We start from the raw sequence: 24,493 nt of genomic DNA, 5'->3' as shown, positions 1-24,493 counted from the left end.
ACTAAAATGTGTGGTTCCTGTTAAACAACTGATATCGAGATAACTGAGTGACTCAACATGTCAACCAGCAAACACAAAGTGAGACGACTCGATGTTGTTTCTTATATTGTGCTGAAACAAAGCACGTCACTGTGCACGTTCTGCTTGGTTATCAGTACTTTTCATCTGACGGGGTCGCAACAGGGCACAGATAAATGAAAAAATGGCTAGGAAGCACGCGAGCTGGTGAAGATGATGCATAATGTAAAAAACCCGAGACTAGGGAACACGAAGGGTGTTGTGTCTGTCCCTTCGTGTTCCTTAGTCTCGGGGTTTTTACATTATACAGATAAATTGCTGCCTTTTCAGCTATGCAAAATATTAGTCATATGCACAGAGCACCATAATTTCTAACATCGGCATCTAACGACATCTAATTGGTCTGAACAATCGTTTTTTTTATGCTTTCTTAAAACCATCAAACCTGTATTATATGTGATTTACTTTGGCTGCAGGAAAGCACGGGCTTTGACTGTAACCAGTTGCACAACCCATTTACAGAGCTCGAAGATGAGGACGTATTAGTAAGTACTTGCTTTCTCTGGTTCTCCATATGCTTGCACAGAGTTAACTGTGCTACAGTACTGCATTCATCAAATTTTGCAGGGATATGTCCGAGCTGGACATGCATCACCTCAAGCTTCTTGTTCAAGCTTAAATACCTCACTGGTGAGAATGTCAACTGTCAGAATTCCTGCTCAATGCAATCCTGTTTTGAATGTTTTGGACCGGTCTGTTGATTTGTGCTTGGAAATTTACATATTGGTACACATGACCCAAGGTTATTTTTATACCTGGGTCAAATCAGTAAGCTGGGCCGAAACATAATTATGTCCATAAGGCTATCAAGTGTCCGAGACATGTTAATGTGAAAGAGAAATGAAGAAGGGGTATAAATAGGGAGTGACTTTTTCGGGTTAAAACCGATTCTGCCCGGTTATTCCCCCCGAACTGATGCACGACCAATTCGGGTTAAACCCGATTTCTTTCTGATCTCCAGTCACTATGGAATCCTCAAGTGACGTTTCCACTGAAGACAAACAAAGGTCGCCACGTGTAACACATTTAAGAATGGGTCGCTTACGCTCCCAGCAATACACCCATGTGTGTCAACACTGTCTATGCCTTCGAGGATTACCACTGGAAGGTCACGATCCCGCAAAAAAACACAAAAAGAGAGATTAGGAAAGGACTCAATAGACAAGAGGAGAAACAAAAACACCCGATAACACCCGGCACAATTATATATATTTATACATATAGTTATATATATGTATAACAAAGGCACAATTATCGCCTGATTTTTACCCCCCGAATCTGAGAAAGGCATTGAACCCGAAAAAGTCACTCCCTAGGTATAAACTGGCACAAAAAACAGCGCAGAGACAGGACGTGAGTAGACAAATGAAGCTCTGACTAACAACTGTGGTTTATTGGGAAGGAATGAAAACAATTTTGTGGTTGACATACTGGGTCTCGTGGGAAAGGAGGGTAATGGAAGGCACACTGTTACCACCTCTATTATGAATTTGAATCATCCGTCTCATTTGACTAGTCATGTCCGGTCTCTGCAGTGTATTTTGTGTCCAGTATGTACCAACTCGCCCACACTGTTGCTATGAAGGGGTTATAAGTATGGAAACACAGTAGTGATGCTTTGTGAATGCTAACGTTTTTATGCTTTGCCTTCTTTATTGGTGTACACCTGCTTTTACAATTCTACAGTACATTTAGCTATAGCTGAGGGTGATCTCCATCTTTTCCTTTCCTTTGTGTATACAGGAAACCAGTGCCATCACCTATGCTCCCTATGCTGCTGCCACATCTAGCAGAAGGATTTCACTGGTGAGGACTAGCAAAAGCAAAACAGTTGAAAGGATGCTATACATTTAAGTGCTGTCAAGGTATATACATGCATTTTATTTTTCTATCGGACACATAGGATACTGCGAGCACCTCCACTCCTGTGACCCCTACCAGAGGGATTATATTGGTAAGAACTATCAGGAGGGCTACTGTTTCATCTCAGACCACAGAGGGAATGTGCGGCATGCTTATATCAACAGTAACATAGAATCTCTCTGTGCCACTACAGTTGGGGATACATTTAAACCATATAGTTCTTCTTGTCATTGGAGGATATACCAATCTGTCTTGAGACATGGCCACTACCTCGAAATTAATAACTAAGTGCAGTTAAATACAACATATTGCACACAATTAAAGAGAAAGGGAGAGCAAGATGTACCCTGAACACTAAAGGGTTTATTGTGCCCTTTACGTTTTAGAAGAAAAATCTTTCATCACGAGGGTATGATGGCGGCTGACATTTTGTACAGGCTGCATCTACGTAGCCTACTTGGAGCGTACTACGCGCTATAAACCAGCCTCTTTCTATTCCATCAAATGTGTTTGCATGTATCTTCTAATTCCTAACATGACATCTTGATGGCATGTATTGATTTAGATCTGTGATTTGACTGATTTTTACTAACAGCATGAGAAAAATGAATTGCATTTATGATGTGCACTCAATGATGAAATAAAATACTTACATTGATTTATTCTTTGTTGATTTGCATGTCTGTGTCATTTATTCTAGGAAGTAGGATTGGGAGGCATAGAGGAAGAGCACTCCAGCTTGTCCATCTACGTAGCCCTCGCAAGCTGTTAGTGCATCTCGTTTGCTTCTAATCATGTGCATGGTACAAATCAATCATGAATCATGCCTGTTCCTATAAACTGAAAGTCAGGTGGAAACACTCGCAGCTGACCCTTCACACAAAGGCAGGGGGGATGTGAACTGCAACAACGTAGCGGTAAAGAAAGCTGAGACATTTCTCTGAAGGTCCTTTGATTAATCTTACAATGAGGTACCTAATATTGATTGGCATAATTATGTACCGTGCAACCTGCATTTTTGCACGATAATTTCACTGTAGAATATATAAAATCATAAGTTAAATGATGCATACTTATTTTTTATTGCGAGAAGCTGGTAAATTTCAATGTGTGTGTTATGAATTTACGTCTAACAAGACGACTGCATGCTCACTGTCCAGGACAGCCATGCTACTGAGGACACACCTGTTAAGGCGTTTTTGAAAAAGGAGGTGAAACGAGTGGCATCGCTGCACACTGCCAGCAAAAAGAGGATAAAGGCTCTCCAGCAGGCACAGCGACGCATAAAGGAAAAAGTGGCACACCTCGAAGATGTAATAAAAGACTTAAGGTCCAAGAACATACTACAGCAAAAAAATGAAGACTGCTTACAAAACATAGCGGGAGCCCACAAAGACATCCTCAAACGACAAACAGCAAAACAGAAGGGAAAACCCGTGCCACGTCAGTACAGCCCAGAGTTACGTGCCTTTGCCTTGACACTCCACTTTTATTCCCCTCGTGCTTATAAATATGTGCGTAGCACTTTCGACACCTGCCTGCCACATCCACGGACAATAAAGAAGTGGTATCAATCAATCGACGGCGAACCAGGATTCTCAAAAGAAGCCCTCACAGCACTCCGAATGAAGACAGCTTATGAAAACAGCAAAGGCAGAGTTACAGTGTGCAGCCTCATGGTTGATGAAATGGCAATAAGGAAACATGTCGAGTGGGATGGAAGGAGGACATACGGCTATGTCAGCCTCGGGCCTGACTCCACCGATGATACAGCAATAGCCAAAGAAGCATTTGTTGTGATGATTGTTTCCATCACGGAAAAGTGGAAGCTGCCAATCGGCTATTTCTTAGTTGATGGCATATCTGGTGAGCAGAAGACACACCTTGTGCGCGAGGCATTATCACTTTTACATGAAGCAGGTGCAACCATCGTGTCAGTCACTTGTGATGGGGCATCGTCAAACGTTGCCATGCTTGGCAACTTGGGTTGCTCCTTTGACTACGAAAAGGGCCTCAAGACAAGCTTTCCCCACCCTGAGACTGGTGAGCCAATAAGTGCATTTTTGGACGCATGTCATATGCTAAAACTAATCCGCAATGCCCTGTCCCACAAGGAAACCTTTGTTGATAATGAAGGAGACACTATCTCATGGGCATATATAGAGAAGCTGCATTTGCTGCAAGCGAGGGAAGGCCTGCATGCAGGAAATAGGCTGCGGGTGGCACACATCAACTGGCAGCGGCAGCCTATGAAGGTTAACCTGGCCGCCCAAGTAATGAGCACATCTGTAGCTGATGCACTAGCTGAATGCCGCAGTCTCCTCCTTCCAGAGTTCAGTGACTCGGAAGCCACTGAGAAGTTCCTTAGGATAGTAAATGACATTTTTGATGTGCTAAACTCCCGCAGCATGATACAGAAGAATTGGAAGAAGCCCCTATGTCCAGAAAACATAGAAAATGTTCGTGACCTCTTCAACTGCGCGGCAGCGTACATCACTTCACTTAGAACAAGCATATCCGGCCCTGCTCTCCTAAAATGCAACAGGAAAACTGGATTCTTGGGATTCCTTGTTTGTTGCCAGAGCTCCTTGGAAGTTTATGAGCACCTGATTTCCAAGGGTGCCATAACGTACCTACCCACACATAGGATCAGCCAAGATCACTTGGAACTCTTCTTTGGCACACTTCGAGCTCAGGGGGGATGGAATAACAACCCAACAGCACGACAATTGGCAGCTGGATTCAAGAAACTGCTCATCCAAAATGAAGTACAAGAAACAGGAATGGGTAATTGCCTTCCACTAGAAAACATTGCAATTCTTCATGCCAGCAGCTATACATCTCGATCAGAAGACATCATTAATGTAACATCGATTAAAAGAAACATGACAACAGAGGACCACGTTGTGCCGGCTGACCTGCGGGACCATGACTACTTCCCAGATTCACGTGAACCCTCGGTTTTTGGAGAGAGGGTGGTAGTGTACATCGCAGGGTATATTGCACGTTACCTACAAGGGTACCTGAAATGTGAGACATGTGTCCCAACGCTAACCATGTCAGATCCAAGGCCATATCACTCTTTGATACTACGAAGACTGCAAGGTGAAGCTGTCTTTCCGTCACAAGACGTTATTGCCGTTTGTCGAAAATCAGAAAGAGTTCTCCGTGGGGCGCTAAATGAGAAGGGACAGCCGTCGAGCATAGTGTTGCGTGAACTGCTTCCTCGTGTGCTTGAACCCCTTTTTGAAAGTCAAGTGTTTCAATCACTCCGGCAACAACATATGCTTGATCAGGGTCCACTGGAAAATCATTACTATCACATCGTGAAGAGTATAGCACAAAAATACCTCGAGGTACGATTACATCATGCAAGCAGGCAAGCCACTGCTGACTTGCATAGACAGCGCTGCAGGCAGCTTTTCACAAAGTTAACACAGTTTAAGGGGGAGTAATTGAAGTGTTTTGTTTGTTGCAAGAAGCATTGCATTGAGCAGGTACTCAGTATCACGGTTAAGACCAGAGTTCGAGGTAACTCGTTACAAGTAACTCGTTACCGTAACAAAGTTCCTTTTGCCGTGGTAACTTTCAGAGGAACTCGTTTCTTTTTTAGGTAACTTTGCCAGATCTGGCAAAGTTACCTAAAAAAGTAACTTGGTACTTAACTTAAGTTACTCGAGTAACTTAAGTTAAGTACCAAGTTACTTTTAATTCACTTTTCACTCACGTCCACATATTTTCTTGCTTTCCCTCCGGTTCATTTATGCCATTTTTTACCATTTCGTGATGCTCAATCAATGACAGTATTCTATTCAGGGAGTAAGAACTGCTGCCATTGAAATGAAGCTGGCCCGTTGTGTGCCCACAGGGAGCAAGATGCAAAGCGTTCGAATGGACCCCTACCAGAGAAACGTCATCATAATGTTGGTAGACAGAGACAAATCGGAAGGGGAGGGCTGGGTTCCACGAATGGGAACTTGTTTGCTGCCTCCTACTGGAAGAAAAATTGGACAGAAGGTCGCATCCCTTTCTGGGACCATCATAATATCATCAAGACGGAGGCTTTCGGGGTTGACCTTGTTCACCTCTAGCTTCGAGTGTAGTTCAACTTTACCAAATTTGTAGCGGTGTCGAATACTATGACGTCATTTGTTTACAAGAAGGGAGAGGTCTATTGTTGGACATAAATGAAAACGACCTAGTCGTATTGTACTTCTCCGCAGGTAACTCAAGGTCTAGCTCAACTGCTCACACGCGCTGCTAATTACCTAACACTATTACCAAATACTATTTACCTATTTTTTGTTCGAAGTAAGGTAAGTGTAAGTAACTCAGTAACTGCAAGTTACATTTCAGGCTGAAGAACATAATTATTAACTGTTATATTTTTCACGGGGTAACTGAATTTGTAACGAGTTATTTATGACGGGCACTTTCTCGATCTATGGTTCAGACCACTTCACAGGTTACTACTGTAACACACTCTGTTCTACTACAGTAATGTATATATTATATAGAGCATCCTTTCATTGTTTTATAGTTCGTAAATATTTCACCCACTTGCCCTTGGGTCATGTTGCCTTGTATATAGTGATACAATACAAACTTCACATAGTGTATGTCAAGAGCAAACGTTGGCTCATGTAAATAGTTTGTTGCTGCTTTTTGTTCTGGGTCTCCCCAGCACTGTTCCTTTAACCTGCGTCAGTAAACACTTGATTTAGTAACTACTGGACTACTAACTTGTCTCTCAAACTTCCTAACCAAGGTTTCAGGAACACCATGTCATGGTAAAACCCGGTAAAGCGATAAACTACTGCGGCTGCCCAACTGACTAAGGTAGGGGACGTTTTTTTTTTTTCTTTTTGTGGACACTTCACATTCAGTTTAGGTAAAACACAAAGATGACATACATTCACAACAAGGTTTATTTATCAACGGGCAGCCGGTACCGCGGAAATATTGCGAAGGAATTAGCCGCTGTACGCAACACTTCACCGTGTACTATGAGGCCACATCCATGAGGATCATGTTTAACTGTTGCTGCATTCGATCAAACTTGTCAGTACGATCAAAACATGCTTTTGAATCCAATCACAGAAGCAAAAGTGACATTGTTTACAAACGTGTTCACCGGCGATCATGTGCGCCGCCATTTTACTGATCATGTGAGTGATGACGTTTGCGTAAACGTCAGGCCTGAACCGTCCCACAGTTCTTTGCGCACGGTTGCACGCTCTTTTCAATGGGAAGGGATACGACAGGGCACCCCTGTGGCCTTGAACTTGCTATTACGCATTTTCATGCAGAAAGTTACAATACGTGAGAATACAAATTTGTGGCCGCGTGGTTGCAACAGTCTCTTAGATTGGGCGCTTTAAGTGATAGTTCCGAAGCTGTGCATGCTATCTTTAAAGGTCAGCTACGCCGATTTCCCGATGTGTTGAAGCGGTTGTGATATTCAGAACGAGCACATCCAACTGCCCCCGAAACGCACCTTCGTTTCTCAATTTGTCTTCCTATTACGAAAATTAATTCATCAAAGAAACCAAAACAAGCCATGGGCGCAGCCATTTTTGTGACGTAGATGGGATAAACCTGCTCCATCTACGTAGATAGAGAATCGTGCGTCTGATTGGATGAAAGCTGAGGCTTTCTCTGACTTCCCTGGCGTCTTCTCCCGTTTGCGAGGAAATCCAGTTATGGCCGCCGGCTACGATGAGCGTTTCGTCCGACGTAATCCCGATAACTATTGAACGATGGAAACAACAACCGCGAACTCACCTCAACATCATTTACGGCTTGAAATTGGGATCATGTGCTCGAGAACTTCGCAGTTCAACCGTTCGGCTGCCATTCACGTCAACCCGTTTGCTGCTTTTACTACAAGTGCAGGATTGGGGGCGATTGAGCAACAACGTGAGACTTTGTGATCGTTTGAGCATATACCTTCAGAGGACTGGTCTTCAAATAAAGAAGGTCGTATTTCTGCCCATGCACATCGTGCGATTGCCAGGCTTGTTACACGAGGTACATATATTGTGCAGCATCATAGCGCGACTGCAATGAACGACGTAGGAATGTATCGTGACCACTCGAACTGCATTCGTTGTACCATTCGTCGGTTATATGAAAGTGTTCATTAGAGTTGCCCCGCACAAAAAGTGTTGGATGTAGTTTTGTAGTGTGTTGTTTATCTCGTAGAGCGCATCGCGGCATGTAGGTCGAGAGCCCTTATACGTATTTTTGCATGTTTACTTGAGTGTGCGCATTGTTCTATACCACGCAGGCCATATTTCATTCACAATAGTTTCGCAAATAAACACGTACGGGTAGATCTCATATTGCTTTTGAGTTAAGCATAGTGTCTTCAGATCAGGGTATGTGTACCCTGTTTGCTGGGCCCAACAGACGTTATTAAGGGCAGTGCAACATTTCCCACTTCTTGAACCATGCTAACATTGCCAGAATAAGGAACATTACACTGTGCTGTGTATTCCATACTCAGTTGTCTCGCGACGTAAACCCCCAATTATTATATTGGGTACTCCACATGTTCGACCAGTCAGCAGTTCCCATATCCTATTTTTTTAAACACGTGCTTAAAATTGCACAACTGCCACTCAAGTAACTTTGCCACCAAATTAGTCAGTGACAAAAGGTATATGTATTTTATCACAAATTTAATAACCTTAGTGGAAATGGTTGATGTTGTCCTCTGCCTTGTACGGTGCACTTGATAGCAAAATACACAATAGTCCAAATGTTTTCCTTGTTCCCAAATGCCCTGTCAAAGCTGAAAGACTCTTATCAAAATGGGGAAGCGGGCTTGCTTGTCCAGAGAAACAAATATGAAACTGCAGTGCTCAACGTAAATAACAGCATGCTCAGCAACTAAGGCTAGTGATGCCAAAGACCTAATATTTCTAGGTTAAAAGGAGAAAAGACCACTGCAGCGTATTAATGTTGTTTCAAAAGTATAACACCACAAAATTTGTGACAGTCAGTTGGTGTATTTAGTTATGTTGGTCACCTCCTGCACCAATTTTTAATAAAATTCAAATGCGTGTCTACCAACCAGGACCTAAGCCTGACCTATGATCTAATAATCATAATAGTATCTATCTATGACCTATATGGATCTTCACCACTAGTTTGGTCTAGGTTTCACACGTGGCTTCTAGTGAGATTCGAAGCTGCTCTGTAGAGCTGACAGGACACTTGCAGAGTAGAGAATTTTTTATTTATATTTTCCAAAGAACATGTAAAAAACAATGTGCTGTACCAACTGTATTCAAAGAAATACAAATATACTTTGTTTTAGCTATGTGCATATGAGCAGATTATAGGTGACCGATGTCAAGGTGATGTGACGTGTGATGAGGATGTGACAATGGACGTCAAGGGTGAGAACACAAGAATACTACCACTGCAGGCACTGTCCTGAAATTCGAAGTCACCATTCGTCAGAAAGCAATGACCACGCACAGCTTAAGAATCATATTGAGCTCCTTCCATTATTCTTTTTATTTACAGCATGTTGGCTGCCATCCAGTCCATGAAAGTGACCCTTATCGTTGAAAGAACGGTTCAACAGCAAGCTAGCTGGTGATAGCGTCCATGATGGCGAGACCTGAAGAGGAGATACAAGAAGGGACATAAACAAGCTATGTTGAGACATTGTGTATGTCCCTTCCTATCCCTCGTCTCAGGGTTTCTCGCTATAGACCTTCATGATATTTCCTTCGGCAAACTTTACATATTTTTATGTAGAATTGTGAATGTACAGCCCCGCGCTGTTAGCAAATCACACAGTACTTTTCTTGAATCAAGAATCCATAGAAGGTACACATCTGTGGGACATGTTAATCACTTTGGAATGTCACAGACATGTCATGGAGGCCGGCACATGATTAGTGGATTATGGTAGATTAGTGGATAGATAGTATTATGGTTATTAGTCAACACTGCCAAGAACGTGGGAACACAGTCTTGTACCACCTACACTCTTCAAAATGACCTTCACACACGACACATTGTAGGTCAACGAGACTCCAGAATGATGTCCTCTTCCTCCCCATTGGCTGAAAACATTTTTCTACTACATTGCATAAGGGGAAGTTAGTACAAGAAACGCACGGATTCCTTTTTTGAGCAAATCAGTATTCAGAGCGTTACCATGCTGTGGTAGGCCTGCAGTGCTTTACGTGGTGCAGCACACACTTAAAAAATTTCACCGTAGAACATATCCCCCGTTCTAATGACAGTCTTCTCCAGTTTTTCAAACTGCCATTTCCCATAGTGCTTTATGGTATGACACAGTATTTCTAAATATTTACTGTAGTTTACTGGTTGTAGCAGAAAAAAAGACACCACTGTTTCCGATCACAGGACGCAAGCCATAAGTGCTATACGGTAGCAGTACATGCTGCTCTCTAGCAGTTGTTAGTGTTTGGACATGGTATGGTGCATGCAGGGTGAATTCCCTGGTTAAAATATCCAAGCATGAACAACTGTTAGATTACATGATGTAGAATGCTCTATAGTACAGTAAAACCTTCAAAGTCGGACACCTCCCTACCTCGGACAACTCCCCATGCTTTCATTGCACGGGCAGGCTCCCATTGAAACTACATGGGGACGAAATTCTCTATGTCGGACACCTCCCTATCTTGGAAGTAGGATAGGGTTTTCCCTGCAAAGTCGGACAAAACCCTGGCCAAATTACCTCAATATCGGCCCATCTTTGCACCAAAAAGACCCAAAATGAGCCAGTGGCCTTGACTTTTGCCCCTTTTTCCCCTATACTGGTCTCAGCATTTTGTTGCTTTAGTTTTTAGAGTCCAAAAACCGATGTCGGACACCTCCCTATCTTGGAAGTAGGATAGGGCTTTCCCTGCAAAGTCGGACAAGACCCTGGCCAAATTACCTCAATATCAGCCCATCTTTGCACCAAAGAGACCCAAAATGAGCCAGTGGCCTTGACTTTTGCCCCTTTTTTCGCCTGTACTGGTCTCAGCATTTTGTTGCTTTAGTTTTTAGAGTCCAAAAACAAGTGCTGTGAGTCTACATTGTAATTCTTTATGTGAGCACTTGTCTTCAGTTTGTCTAGAGCCTTTGAACGAGCACTGCCCCAAGGCTATTAGAAGTAGGCTGACGCTTCAGAGACAAGTCCTTGCTGCTCGAAAGGCTCCAGAGGTAATGCCATTGAGTAGAATCTGAACGGAACTGAATATACTAAAATCAGTAATAATTATCAGTGAGTGGGTAGAGGTACCACTACCAGGCACCACCACCAGGTACCACTAAGGACCTTAAATTGAAGAAGGGGGACATTTCTCACAGCTGTGATCTCTTCCATTTTTTATTGCCGTCGTATTCTGTAACTCGGACACCTTTATAAGTAGGAAACGCTTCGGCTGCACCGAGGGTGTCCAACATTGGAAGGTTTCACTGTATTTATGTTCCGTGTCATGTGACCACAAACAATATATGCTTTTGCTCATGCTGCACAGCGCAGGCTAATTGAGCTGCATGTGAGGATAATAACATGAAACCTGAGGCGCGGAGGAAAAGGCATGACTTTACGGTCCCTGTGTCAGTTGTTTCATGTTGTAATTGCGTACCAGCTGGCCTGTACCTGAGAATAGGTTTGATGCATTGTACACGCAGCATAGACATGCAGTATGTGGTGTGTTGTAATGCTCCATGTGGATTGTTTCGGTACAATCTTGAACTATGCATACCAAGGGGTAGGGCATTTTACCTGGAAGTAAGAATGTAAATGTTAGCTGAAGTCATTGAATAATTAACATTATCAATATACTGCTGCAGATCATACCAACAATAGCACACAAGATGTTATGCAGGAATGTCTCTACTCACAATATTAGTACAGCAGCTACAGAAAGGCATAAAACAAGTTTTTGTATACATGATACCACTTGAATGCAACACAAGCTTCTGCTGCACTGCCAGAACACCACGGCGGACAGATTTACCTTACTTCACCCGTGAAAAAGTATGTACTGTTGCACATATGATGCTGTTTGAATGTCTCGAAAAACATAATTTATGACTGAAAGACATCAACTGGAAGATTTCGATTTACCTTAGTCAAAACTGAGAAAAAGTATGTGCTGTTGCACACATGAAACTGCTTGAACTGCCCTTGAGCGCTCTGGAAGAACACCCTATTGGTGACCAAAATACAACAGCTGAGCCAACATTGAATTTATACCTTACTCAAAATACACAAGATGTGCTGCCGTGCATATGATACGATGATACTGCTTAAATGTACTCTGAAAGCGCTGGCAACTCAGGCATGGGTGCTCTAAGCTAGCGAGCAACAGCAAGGGTATACGAACACTAGAAGTCGAGCACAAGTGATGGAATGCACTTGAATAATCAGAAAATGAAATGGCTCAGTACCAGGTGTCACTGTTGCGTCAACAAAAACAGATGAACTTTGAAGGGGTTGGCACTGGTGAAAGCCTTCAGCTTGAAACCCAGACGGTGATAGTTGAGACGTGGAGTGCAAGCTTTTCGGTGGTGCCAGAATGCCTGCGAAATCATTTAACAAATAAAGCAATACCAAATCTGTACTGAGAATACACACGCTGGGGCGTAACCTCTAAAGGATGAAGCAGTAACTGACAGATAGCGTATTTTTCTCTTCTACGCGATGCAATTTACACCGCATGACTGACTTGTCTAACATTACGCGTCTTACCTTTATCTGCTGCCTAGTCCTGCCCCTGCGACCTCCTGCTGCAGATAAGGTTGGCACAGCATCCCGGACGAGACATCTTCAGCTTCTTGTGAAACAAGTTGCGCATTGCTTCCGTAACATTCGTATGAGCCAGATGAACAGATCAAATCACTGCTTTCGAAGGTGGCACCCAGTCGGAGTTGTAACCGATTGTGGCAGTCAATAGATTTCTCTTTCGCCTTTCCGAAAATTGTGGTTTGAAACATTGGAACTGAATGCTGAAGTGTTCTTGCAGACGGGAGCAAAACGCTCACGCATTCTCGGCACGCAGCACAAAACACGAATGACACCAGGAAATCTGTACTGGCCTAGCAAATAGCAAATGCTTTGCAGTCGAAGGAAGCAAAACTCACGTTCCTCGTGGGTTTAGTGAAGTCCAGAAATATATTGGCTCCCTAATAGCGAACTGTTTATCACTTCCCTAATGTGAATCTGCGCAGCAGACGGCTCGGCAGAAGAAACTGGCCGGCTTGGGGGAAGAAACCAAGCCAAAAGTCATGCCAAGCCGGAGCGCGGGCAGACCACGAATGTGTCGTCGACACAGGGTTTGCGGGCCACAAGACGGGATGTCAGTGAAACTAAAAATTCACTTTTTCGGAAAACCACGAGGAGTTTGGGATAACTATTTTGCATACATAATCAGTGTTCCCTTATGAACACATCGTGTGAGTACCATTCCATTCTGTAACACTCGAAAATCGGCGTAGCTGAGCTTTAATGAGTTTTATGCCCAGTAGCGTTATTTTTGAACCACGAGGAGTACTACAAAGCCCGTAAGGCCGCTGGGATGACAGTATGTTGCTGCTCCCAAGTATCCAGACAACACGGTGATATCCAGTGGACATCCAGTGGATATCAAAGGCATGCACTCTTACAGCATTGTTGAAGAGCAGGCGTTCAGGAGTCTTTTGAACTGCGTTGTTCCCGAATATGTTGTGCCAGCACGTACGATCCATGATTGTGCTTGAAATGTTTGAGAAAGCAAAACAGCGCGTGGAGTGCAAACTGCGTTCTATCTTTGAAGAATCTCCATGCGCTTATGCCACTACAACAGATGTCTGGACCTCAAGAGCAGGAGACAGTTATGTTTCCCTAACGCTTCATGTACTACGAGAAGACTTCACGCTACGGAATTTCGTGATAGCGTGCCGACACATGAAGGCTGAGCACTCGGCAAAGAACTTGAAGACTTTACTCGAAACCGTCATCGAAGAATGGCACATTCCCGTGACTATTCCTGGCTACGATGCCACAGACAAAGCGCGCAATTCCGTTGCCGCTGTCGCCCGTACGAAGTGGACGAGCGTAGCACGCTTTGCGCACATGTTACAATTTTGTGTGCATGATGCGAAGAACAGCACACCTGGGTTTCAGGACATTTGTTCAAAGGCAAAGGCAATTGTTGGGTACTATAAGAGAAGTTCCCATCCATACTTCCTGCACTCTTTCACAGCTGCTGCAAGTGGATTTTCCGTTTCATTTCTGGGTACATCCGGAAATGCATAATTTGGGGTGCATGCTTTGTTTAAGATTCCCAAAATAACCATTCGGGCCATACAACCCAAAATATGAAGTGGGTGCAAAAAAGCATTGCCTACATTTCTGCCGTTTTGGTTTTTTGAGAAAAGTACTAATTAAAAAGTCGATGAGCTTTAACAAATTATGCAAACCACACTCATGCAAACTTCATGGAAAAGTTTTCTACCAGGCCGTATCACCCATCTGCAAAAACCACGTGCATGATTCTCTGACACTAAGAAAGTAACAATACAATACAAAGTAAAAAGCAACGCCAAAGTCCAATTAACTATGATTACACTGAGGGAAGGTAAAACGGGTAGGAACACTTTATTACAATTAACATGAACAAGGCTTCCGTGCATAGCTTGCACTTCATCAGGTTAAAGGGTAGCCGTACAACAGGACGTATATATACCAGTAGAGACCAGCGGCATGGCCGAGTGGGCTAAGGCGTCCGCTCGTTGGTGGTAACCAAGGTCGTGCTGAAGACTGGGAGGTGGTGGGTTCGAATCCTACCACCGGCTGTGCTGTCTGAGGTTTTCCCTGGGTTTTCCGAAGGCTTTCCAGACGAATGTCGGCACAGTTCCCCCTGAAGTCGGCCCAGGACGCATACTGTCCCCCACTCCTTCCTGCTACCCTCTCTCCGTCTGTTCACATCTGTACGTCGCTCATAGCCACAGTTGCTTCGCGGCGCTAACACCCAATCAAAAAAAAAATATATACCAGTAGAAAGGGAGGGAGAAAGAGAAATAGAAAAGAAAACACAATCGAAGACACTTATCTAGCAGAGGGAGTTGGAAAAACAATAAGTAAAATAAGTAAAAAGCGAAGCAGACCGGACAATACCAAAAACTACAGCCCTGGGTCATGTGTCACAGACACATAACAGGGGACAGTTCACAGCGCGGACAGCCGGAAAACGCAAGGCGACCTTCTGATGCTCCCTGTCCCCGGGAGTTTCGAAGAAGGTTCAAGGTCGCTCCGCGGTCCGCAGGCGGCCGCGCTACCAACCCCCCCCCCCCCCCGCCCCGGCCTGCAAACATATCCACCCTCAACATACACACTTCCTGGATAACGGAAGGACGACCCACTTACTTTCAGAAACGCAATTATCCGCCGAAACTGAATGCTGTATTAAAATGTACTTTTTTGCAGAGAGATACATTGCTCTCCCATCAGCCTATTAAACAGCACGATGGTATCTCTTTCGTTGATTGATTGATTGATTATGTGTTTAATGGCACAAAGGCAACAAAGGCCATAGAGCGCCAAAACCATGGTGAGTGTGTCGGAGATGATTACGGGAAAGCTGATGTGAGAGAGAGTGTGTGGTAGTTAAAACCTATCTACAGATATGAGGTATGAGCGATGAGCGATGAGATTGACCATGATAAGAGAGATAGGAGGATGACGATAACAAGCGAGCATGGCAGTTAAAAGCTATCTACAAGTGTGACAATGAGATATTTACATGAGGAGTTCGGTGATATTGGATAAAAGCGGAGCAATGCTTATCATCTACATCTGACTAAGAAACCCACACGTGGTCAAAAATTTGATTACGTTATCAAACGGCACAAGAGGGGTGTCACCCAGTAGAAGGGCTGGGTGGAGTGGGACGTGGTATCTGTAGAATGCGGTGAAATACTGTTGGCGTTGGTGTTCGAAGTGAGGGCAGGATGCCAGTACGTGCAAGACAGTCAGGCTGTCACCGCAGTGCGCACAAGCTGGCGGATCCTGACCTCTGAGTAGGTGGTGATGCGTGAGCCATGTGTGTCCAATCCTCAATCTCGCGTAAAGAACTTCGGATGATCTGTTGATGTGTTCAGTCCGATGCGGGGGGGGGGGGGAAACGTGTGGCTGTGTGAGGTGTAGCTTGATATTTTCTTCCATGTCCCACTCCTGCTGCCACTGTGTGCAGACAGCTCTCTTTAACACTGGCAGGATGTCTTGGTAGGGTAGTCCTAGAGCGGACTCCTCTTGTGCCAACGCTCGCCGAGCCTCACGGTCGGCTCGTTCATTCCCCGGGATCCCAGTGTGGCTGGGGACCCAGCAGAGACAGATTGAAAAGCCTCGGGAACAAAGTTGAGTCGCAAGCGCTCGTACTCGCTTGACGAGGTGATTCTTGGTGTCATAGCATGAAAGCAGCGCACGCACAGAGCTTAGCGAATCGGAATAAATTACTGAATTTTGAAGGTCGTTTTGTTGAATGTGCCGCAGAGCCAGGAGAATCGCGTAAAGCTCTGCGGTGAAAACTTTGGTGTTCGTGTTCAGGCGTGCCGTCATAATAGAATCACCTTCAAGGGCAACGGCCGCCACACCATTGCTTACTTTAGTCCCATCAGTGTAGATTGCATGGTGGTTCCCGAAGTTATGGTGAATCTCCAGGAATTCCTGGAGAATGACAGTGTGTGCAGTGGACTGTTTGTCAAACTCTGTCATTTTTAAATTTGATTGTATTAGATGTCTCTGCCAAGGCGCAGCATCGAGGACTGCCTGCTGCAGGGGAACGCCTGAGGGGCTGAATCCCACACGGGAACTCGCTGCCTGCACACGAAGCGGGAACGAGGGTACAACAGAGGGCTTTGCAAGGAAGAGTCGCTCCAGAGCGGGGTTCACACTACAGTGTGCAACTGGGTCATCGCCCTGGCATCTGTACTTTAGCGCAGCCTTCACATGTTCAAATTGTCTCCGTCTGTCGAGCGACCATTCATTGCCCTCAACATATAAACTCTTCACAGGGGACGTCCGGAAGGCACTGGTGGCGAGTCGGATGCCTTCGTGGTGGATGGGGTCCAACACCTTCAATGCCGAAGGCCGCGCCGAGCCATACACGACACTCCCGTACTCAATTACTGAGCGCACAACCGAGTCATAGACCCGCAATAGTGTGACTTTGTCGGCTCCCCACGATCGATGGGATAAAACTTTGAGTATGTTGGAGGATTTCAGGCACTTCTGTTTTATATAATTTATTTGTGGCACAAAAGACAGCTTCTTGTCAAACACCACCCCCAGAAATTTTTGCTCATCAGAAACTGGTAGTGTGTTGCCACCGAGGAGCAGCGAGGGCTCAGCAAATGTGCCTCGCCTCCTCGTAAAGACAACACACGCTGTCTTTTGCGCGGAAAACCTGAAGCCGTTTTCATCAGCCCACTTAGACAGACGGTTGATCGTGAGTTGCACCTGCCTCTCAGCTGTTGAAAGACTTGATGCCGAGTAGGAAACCTGCACATCGTCTACGTAAAGGGAGTACTGTCACAGTCTACAACAAAACATTGAACAACGCTAGATCCATTTTTGAACGTCTTCTGAACATACTGTACAGCGATGAAAAACTTCGATCTTTACCCAACTGCTTCAGTTGTAACTTTCCGCAGATCTCTCAGTATTCGCAACATCTCACCTCTTTGCGCTTAATGCGGCAGCGACCCGGTTGCTCTCCTTGCAATAAAACATGCTGTCAAACATGTAATTTCATAAACCCATGTACATCTATTACACTGCAATTCATTTAATTTATGCTATTTGATTATGTGCAAAAAATGCAACGTCCAATATATTGGTGAAACATTAAACTCCATGCGAGAAATATTTTATGGCCACAAATCTGACATACTTAATAATCGCCCCACCCCTGTCTCTGCACATTTTAATGCATCGGGACATGACTTTAATACTAACCTATCAATTGTACTCCTTGAATCCGGATATACAAATGACATCAAACGAAAAATCACGAATCCTACCTGACCTCTAAATATTGCTCCCTTCAGCCACATGGGTTAAACATATACGCTGGCCCGTTACAGTTGTTCAACTTTTAATTATGCTTCAAGTGGGTCGTCCTTCCTTTATCCAGGAAGTGTGGATGTTGGGGGTGGATGTGTTTGCAGACCGGGGGGGTTGGCAGTGCGGCCGGCTGGGGACCGCGGAGCGACCTTGAGCTTTCCCCGAAACTCCGGGTTACAGGGAGCATCGGAAGGGTCGCCTTGCGTTTTTCGGCTGTCCGCGCTGTGAACTTTCCCCTGTTGTGTGTGTGTGACACATGACCCTGGGCTGTAGTTTTTGGTCTTGTCCGGTCTGCTTCGCTTTTTACTTATTTTACTTATTGTTTTTTCAACTCCCTCAGCTAGATAAGTGTCTTCGATTGTGTTTTTGCTTTTCTATTTCCCTTTCTCCCTCCCTTTATACTGGTATACATACGTCCTGTTGTACGGTTACTCTATAACGTGATGAAGTGCAGGCTCTGCACGAAAGCCTTGTTCATGTTAATTGTAATAAAGTGTTCCTACCCGTTTTACCTTCCCTCGGTGTACCTTACCTTACCTTCCCTCATTAGAAACTGTAATACTAAAAAAAAAAAGAAAAAAAGAAACCACCTTGTATATCACAGCTGCCAAAAGCACCTCGCCAATCCTACTTGTCTGCAGAAGCTGTTCCTTGGCGTGTCGCAGCCAAGATCTTGTATGGGCTTCTATCTCACTGTCGGTGTCGTTCTGGAGGAGCCGACTTGACCTGATGCAACCTGAGAAGTAAATGTAGAAAAGAGTAAGCAATGCAGCAGTTATGAGAAATAAAAGAGATTACTCTTATGCCCAGCTCTCTTTCACACGGTTATGCCCAATGCAACGTCATGTTGCAAAGACCTCGAGCAGCATTGAGGCAGGGTTGCCGCACATTAACTTTTCTTATTTTTTACGTTCACAAAAAGAAGCGTAGATATACATGCCATTATTTGGAAAGAGACGAGGGTTAGATTGTATGAGTCAACATTTTTCAGTAAAAATCACACTGAAGACAAGGACAGCACAATTCATGCACAGCATTCACTGAAGAGGAAGACAGATTGCAAGGACCAGGCTCTACCTGGTGTATATCAATTCCACTGACGCGTTGAAAACCATATACAGTAATCCCTTGTTATAAAGAAGTCGTCGGGACCGGAAAAAAATTCATTATAAGCGGTATATCGATAAATGCGGGAACGCCTAAAGATGCTGCCAGTGGTGCCCGAACTGCTTGCAAACAACGGTATCCCAAAAGAGACATACTTTGGGAAGTTATCAGCATGGTGGCACTTTTATTTCATTACAAAAAAAAAGAGGTGAACTGCGTCTGACGCACAGCCTTGTTGGGTGCCAGGAGGGCCTGCTCCAGTCTGTGCACGCACCGCAGGACGCCGCCGTTAGAACTTCCCGGGGCTCATCATCCGAGCTATCGTCACTTTTGCATCGGCGTCTTATCACAGTATCCACAATATCCTCGTCCCTGGTAGGGCAGACGACGCGTACGTCCACATCTTCAAGTGCAAACGAAGAGAAGTTGTCGTCCGCCTCCTGCCCGCCGAGCTCATGCACTCGCCTGTAGGGATAGTCGCAGTCCTCTATGTATGGGACGTGTTCTTGTTCATCGTGCACACGACTCCAAGAAAATGCGGTGTGCGCGAAGCAATTTGCAGTCTTAGCTGCCGCCAGCTGCTTCCACAAAATGCATAGTAGCCTTTTGAACTTCTCTAATTAGTGAGACTTACACATCCGTAGGATCTTCGGTGGAGCAACTGGAAAACGCGGGACTGCGCGGAGAGCAAGACGCTGATTGAGCGAAGTGGAAACAGTGGAGGAACGCGCGTGCTACCCTTTCCGTGCAAAAAAGAGGAGAGGGTGTGAAACTTTCGCCTGCTTTCGCTTCTTTTATACGAGGGAAAGAGCGGTCGCAGAGAACGCTGCCCAGCGTCTCCAGCTCTCCACAACTCCCCATAGAGCCCATAGTATAGCAAAATTCACACAACACTGGGCACACGACCAATGAGAATGCAGCGATTGCTTCCTCAATCCTCCAATCAGAAGGCTCTCCGTCCGGCTTGCAGCCTGACCCGCTTCTGGCTCTTGCTGTCTTCTCTCGACTTCTTGGCCATTGCCATTTTGCTATAGTGATTGCGATCACTGTATCGCTTGTAGCCGATAGAACGCAGCAATAATGAACAAAGCAAGCTGGAGATGTTTGGTAAGGTCAAGTGAAAGAGACATTTATTCTACTGCGAGGTCCAAGACAATCAATACATGATGAGATGTCACCAATGAACAAAACGCCTTCGTGACAAAGGCAAATGTAAAAGCATGGACTTCGGGATGTGCGGCATGTATGGTACGCGGTTACAATTTTCCACGGTAGACACAAATATTGCACATGACCTAACGCTTGACCTACACATGATGTGAGCAAATGGTACGGCCCGAATAGTTAAATTTCTCGGCCCAACGCACACACAAAAATAGGAAATGTGTAGATTGTGTTCAACGTGACGTTTGAAAATATACATATCGTTGTTACTAAATAGTATCACAGTGTTAAGATATGCCATCTGATAAATCGTTTGTAGTGCTAATATGAACAGAACCTGACTAGATGAGACAATTATAACAGAGCATGTGTATATATAAAGAAACTATGCAAATATGCTATCATGAGCACACACTCTGAAGGCACCGTTATATAAATGTTCTATGCGTGACTACATTCAAACAAATCCTGTGCACATCATAAGGAGACATTAAAGGAGGATCATCCCTTAAGGTTTCGTAATCATCTAGAAGAAAAGCAATCTCTGTTTGAAATAACGGACACTCTCGTCCTCAGCTCTTGCATTGACTAGATTGATTAACTTAGATCGACTAAATCAGCATGAAAACAGGCATGCTCCACTATGTAATAACATGAAGCTCCACAAGATATACAATAACACACTTTGTTGGGCGTGCTGATCCAATTTACATTGCATAGATATAGTGAGTGCAAAGTCAAAACATCTGTGCACGTAATCTCCACGAAATGAGACATATGTACTAATACAATTTGTGCTCTTCACCAAAACTGCATGTCCACTTCTCTAACAAATAAAATAGGATGAACAAACGTTATCTTTTTGTTGTCTTTTGCCAACAACAACATTTCAACATTTTTCATGATCTGTTGGCACTGTGTATGATGGCCACACATAGCCCTCCTGGGCTATAAAAAAGAAAAAAACACTGTACATTATGGGGCTACAATGTGCTCCGAATGTAGACCAGAAGCCTCAATACTGCAGGGGTTGAATCACAATACCTGTATGTAACATCACTGACCCTGTAACTATGGTTATGACACACTCTGCGCAGGTAAAGCTGAACTGCAGAGTGACTTGAACTTTATTCAATCTCTTGTAGGATCCCAGGAGGAATGGAAGTGCCTGCAGAGGTTGTGTTGATAACCTTGCTAGCAACAACAGTTAAGCTAAAATCAGTCTTTGTGGAAAACGGCATGCTTGCTGCGACCTGCCACAACAACAATGCATGGAGGTTCTTTTTCATGTTTCCTTTGAGATCCTCATCTGGTAATGGTAAACTTTGGCTTTACTCTGGGACAGGACCATGATCATGGGCAATGGCGCTGTGGTTTGTCTGAGGAATAATTCTGCCGACTTGGGGATTCTTTAAAGGTGCATGGAAGGCCTGCGGAACATATTTTTTTACTGCGTCACATAAGCGTACTACCTTCAGGAAGTGTCACACAAAATATTTTGTTTAGGAAGTGCGAATTTGCTGAGAAAATTGCTTTGCAGGAGAGCGCGCACTGGCGGCGACATCGCCCAGTGTCTCCTCGTGTCACGTCACATCAGGTGGTACAGCACAATTTTATTGGCCACCGAGAATAATCTGCTAGGGAGAGGGAGCAGTTGAGACGCGGGACAAAATGCAAATAAAAAAGGTGCTCGCCTCAGTATCGCTGAGGCTCGGCTCATGACATTGCAGACTGGCAGCCAAGGAGAACGGGTTTTGTAACCTGAGAGTTAAAAGCTGTCTTGTGCTCCAGTGTTACGCACTGCACTCGTAGCTTTTGTGCGAATGTGTCTCAGGTCTTGTAATCCTAATTTCTAGTTTTCATGACAATATTGGTTCTCGAGTCCTTCCATGCTCCTTTAACATGATGGAAGATGAAAGCTAGCTAACCTTTTCAGTGAACCTTTTCCTAACCAGTGAACCTAACCTTTTCCTTCTTTCATTATTAATTTCTTAGGCACTTGAGGCTTCATATGTATCTGTCCCTTCTATGTGTTCCAGCCTCAGAACATCAATTGGCATTGGGTCCTTTAACATGTCAGCATAAAAACTCTTTGCTCTTTTAAAATGCTGCTGAATGTATCATCACATTACCCTGACGCCTTTTTACGTTTCCTTTCCTGTGACCTCCTGCGTGCAGCTTCCATTTCCTCCTTGTTTTCCTCCTGATGTGGTACTCTATCCGCCTCACAGCAAACAGAGTCAGGAAATGAGCCTGGCATGCACTACTACAAAATGGCTCTTGGCTGTTCTGGGTGAAAGCACTGAGGATATTTTGCTTTACCCCTTTTTTGTGTAGCAGAGCATCAATTTCTGTTTAAAAAATTATCTCGAGTTTCCAAAAAAAAGTCAAAGAAAGGGTCAGATGGCACACAAAGGGAACTATGAGAGGTAGAAGCCTCACTTTGTAGGTATGAAAGCAAGCCTTCTGCTCTCTGAAGTCCGTCTCCTGCAGCCTTTAACAAGCTTGGGCAGTCGGTGCATTTTTAGGCTTTCAGAAAAGAGTGGAGCATTACCCCCGCGTATGCATGCTGTCCATTAGCCTGAAGAATGTTAGCTGGCTCCTGTACATCAGTAGTAGGGACCTATTACGCACAACGACATCCTTTTTCTAATCCAAGATGGCCGATTCTAATCTAATTCTAAGCCAAAATCCAATCCTAAGCCAAAATCCAGTTCTAGGCCAACACAATCCAGTTGTAATCCAACACAAGCCAAATCCAGAGCCAATCTGATTGGCCGCCATTAGCTCCGCCCACTCCATGTTGATTGGCCCATGCTAAGCCTACTGATCTTTGATTGGCTGACCGTAGCTCCGCTCCTTTATGCTAATTAGTTGGCTGGGCTCCGCCCAGTTCACGCTGAATTGCCCGTGCTAAGCCTTGACTGATCATTGATTGGTTGACTGTAGTTCCGCCCCTTTATGCGTAGGGACCTATTACACGCAACGACGTCCTTTTTCTAATCCAAGATGGCCGATTCTAATCCAATTCTAACCCAAAATCCAATCCTAAGCCAAAATCCAGTTCTAAGCCAACACAATCCAGTTGTAATCCAACACAAGCCAAATCCAGAGCCAATCTGATTGGCCGCCATTAGCTCCGCCCACTCCACGTTGATTGGCCCACGCTAAGCCTACTGATCTTTGATTGGCTGACCGTAGCTCCGCTCCTTTATGCTAATTAGTTGGCTGGGCTCCGCCCAGTTCACGCTGAATGGCCCGTGCTAAGCCTTGACTGATCATTGATTGGTTGACTGTAGCTCCGCCCCTTTATGCTAATTACTCGGCTCTGCCCACTTCACGCTCATTGGTGCATGCGTATCGCTGAGCACGCCCCCGTTATGCAAATTAACTGGCTCCACTGATTGGTCCATTCGAAGCCTACTGATCACTCTCCCAGACTTTCTAAGCCTTCTGATTGGCCCCCGCCACCGATTGGCCCGTTCTAAGCGCACTGACTAAGCCCGCTGAACATAGCCTTCATTAGCGCCCGCTGGATGACGGCGGCCCCACTGCGGCTTTATCTCAGATGTTCAAACTTACCTTGTGGTGTGCGCCCACTTCATGCTGATTGGTCTGATTGAGACGTCTAAGCCAAAGCCTACTAATCACCCTCCCAATGTAAGCCTGCCGATTGGCCCGTTCTAAGCCCACTGACACACCAGATGGCGCAACTCTTTACTGGCTCCGCCCACTTTACGCTGATTGGCCCATTCTAAGCCTACCGATGGCTGGCCCTGATTGGTCCATGCTAAGCCTACTGAACGGTGATTGGCTTACCTGTCGCTCCTAAGCCAGGCAGCAGCTTCAGACAAGACACACGACAATTGTTGATTTCAACCTTTATTTGGTACAACAGCCAGCTGTGGGTAGGTTCAGCCGCATCCGAGAGATCCCGGTCATCTCTCACGCTCATTGCTCACTCAGCTCCCTCGGTAGATTCCAACTGTTATTGGTTCATCTAACTGCAAGTGGCCGCTCACCCAGCTCCTTATTGGTTATAGTTGGTCGCAGCTCCCTCATAGGCTCCAACCACGATTGGTCCATCTAACAGCAAGTGGTCACTGCTATTGATCCATTGAACTGCAAGCCACTCATTGGTCACTCACACTCATCTCTAGACGAGATAAATTTAACTGTGGGAGATTGTAACTT

The 24,493-nt window shown here is 44.8% G+C and overlaps 1 long non-coding RNA gene across 1 annotated transcript; it reads left to right on the top strand.

Annotated features, from left to right (window-relative positions):
• The first annotated feature begins 523 nt into the window (after positions 1–523).
• On the top strand, positions 524–2,081 carry LOC135386963 (uncharacterized). Its single transcript, XR_010420740.1, has 4 exons — positions 524–563; positions 646–708; positions 1,822–1,884; positions 1,982–2,081. It is a non-coding gene; the product is annotated as an uncharacterized LOC135386963 (long non-coding RNA).
• Positions 2,082–24,493: the final 22,412 nt, after the last annotated feature.

This window comes from Ornithodoros turicata, chromosome 3, assembly GCF_037126465.1.
Source record: "Ornithodoros turicata isolate Travis chromosome 3, ASM3712646v1, whole genome shotgun sequence".
Classification (NCBI taxonomy): Eukaryota; Metazoa; Arthropoda; class Arachnida; order Ixodida; family Argasidae; genus Ornithodoros; species Ornithodoros turicata.
Note: the sequence above shows the minus strand (reverse complement) of the source record. Positions and strands in the feature narration are given on the sequence as shown.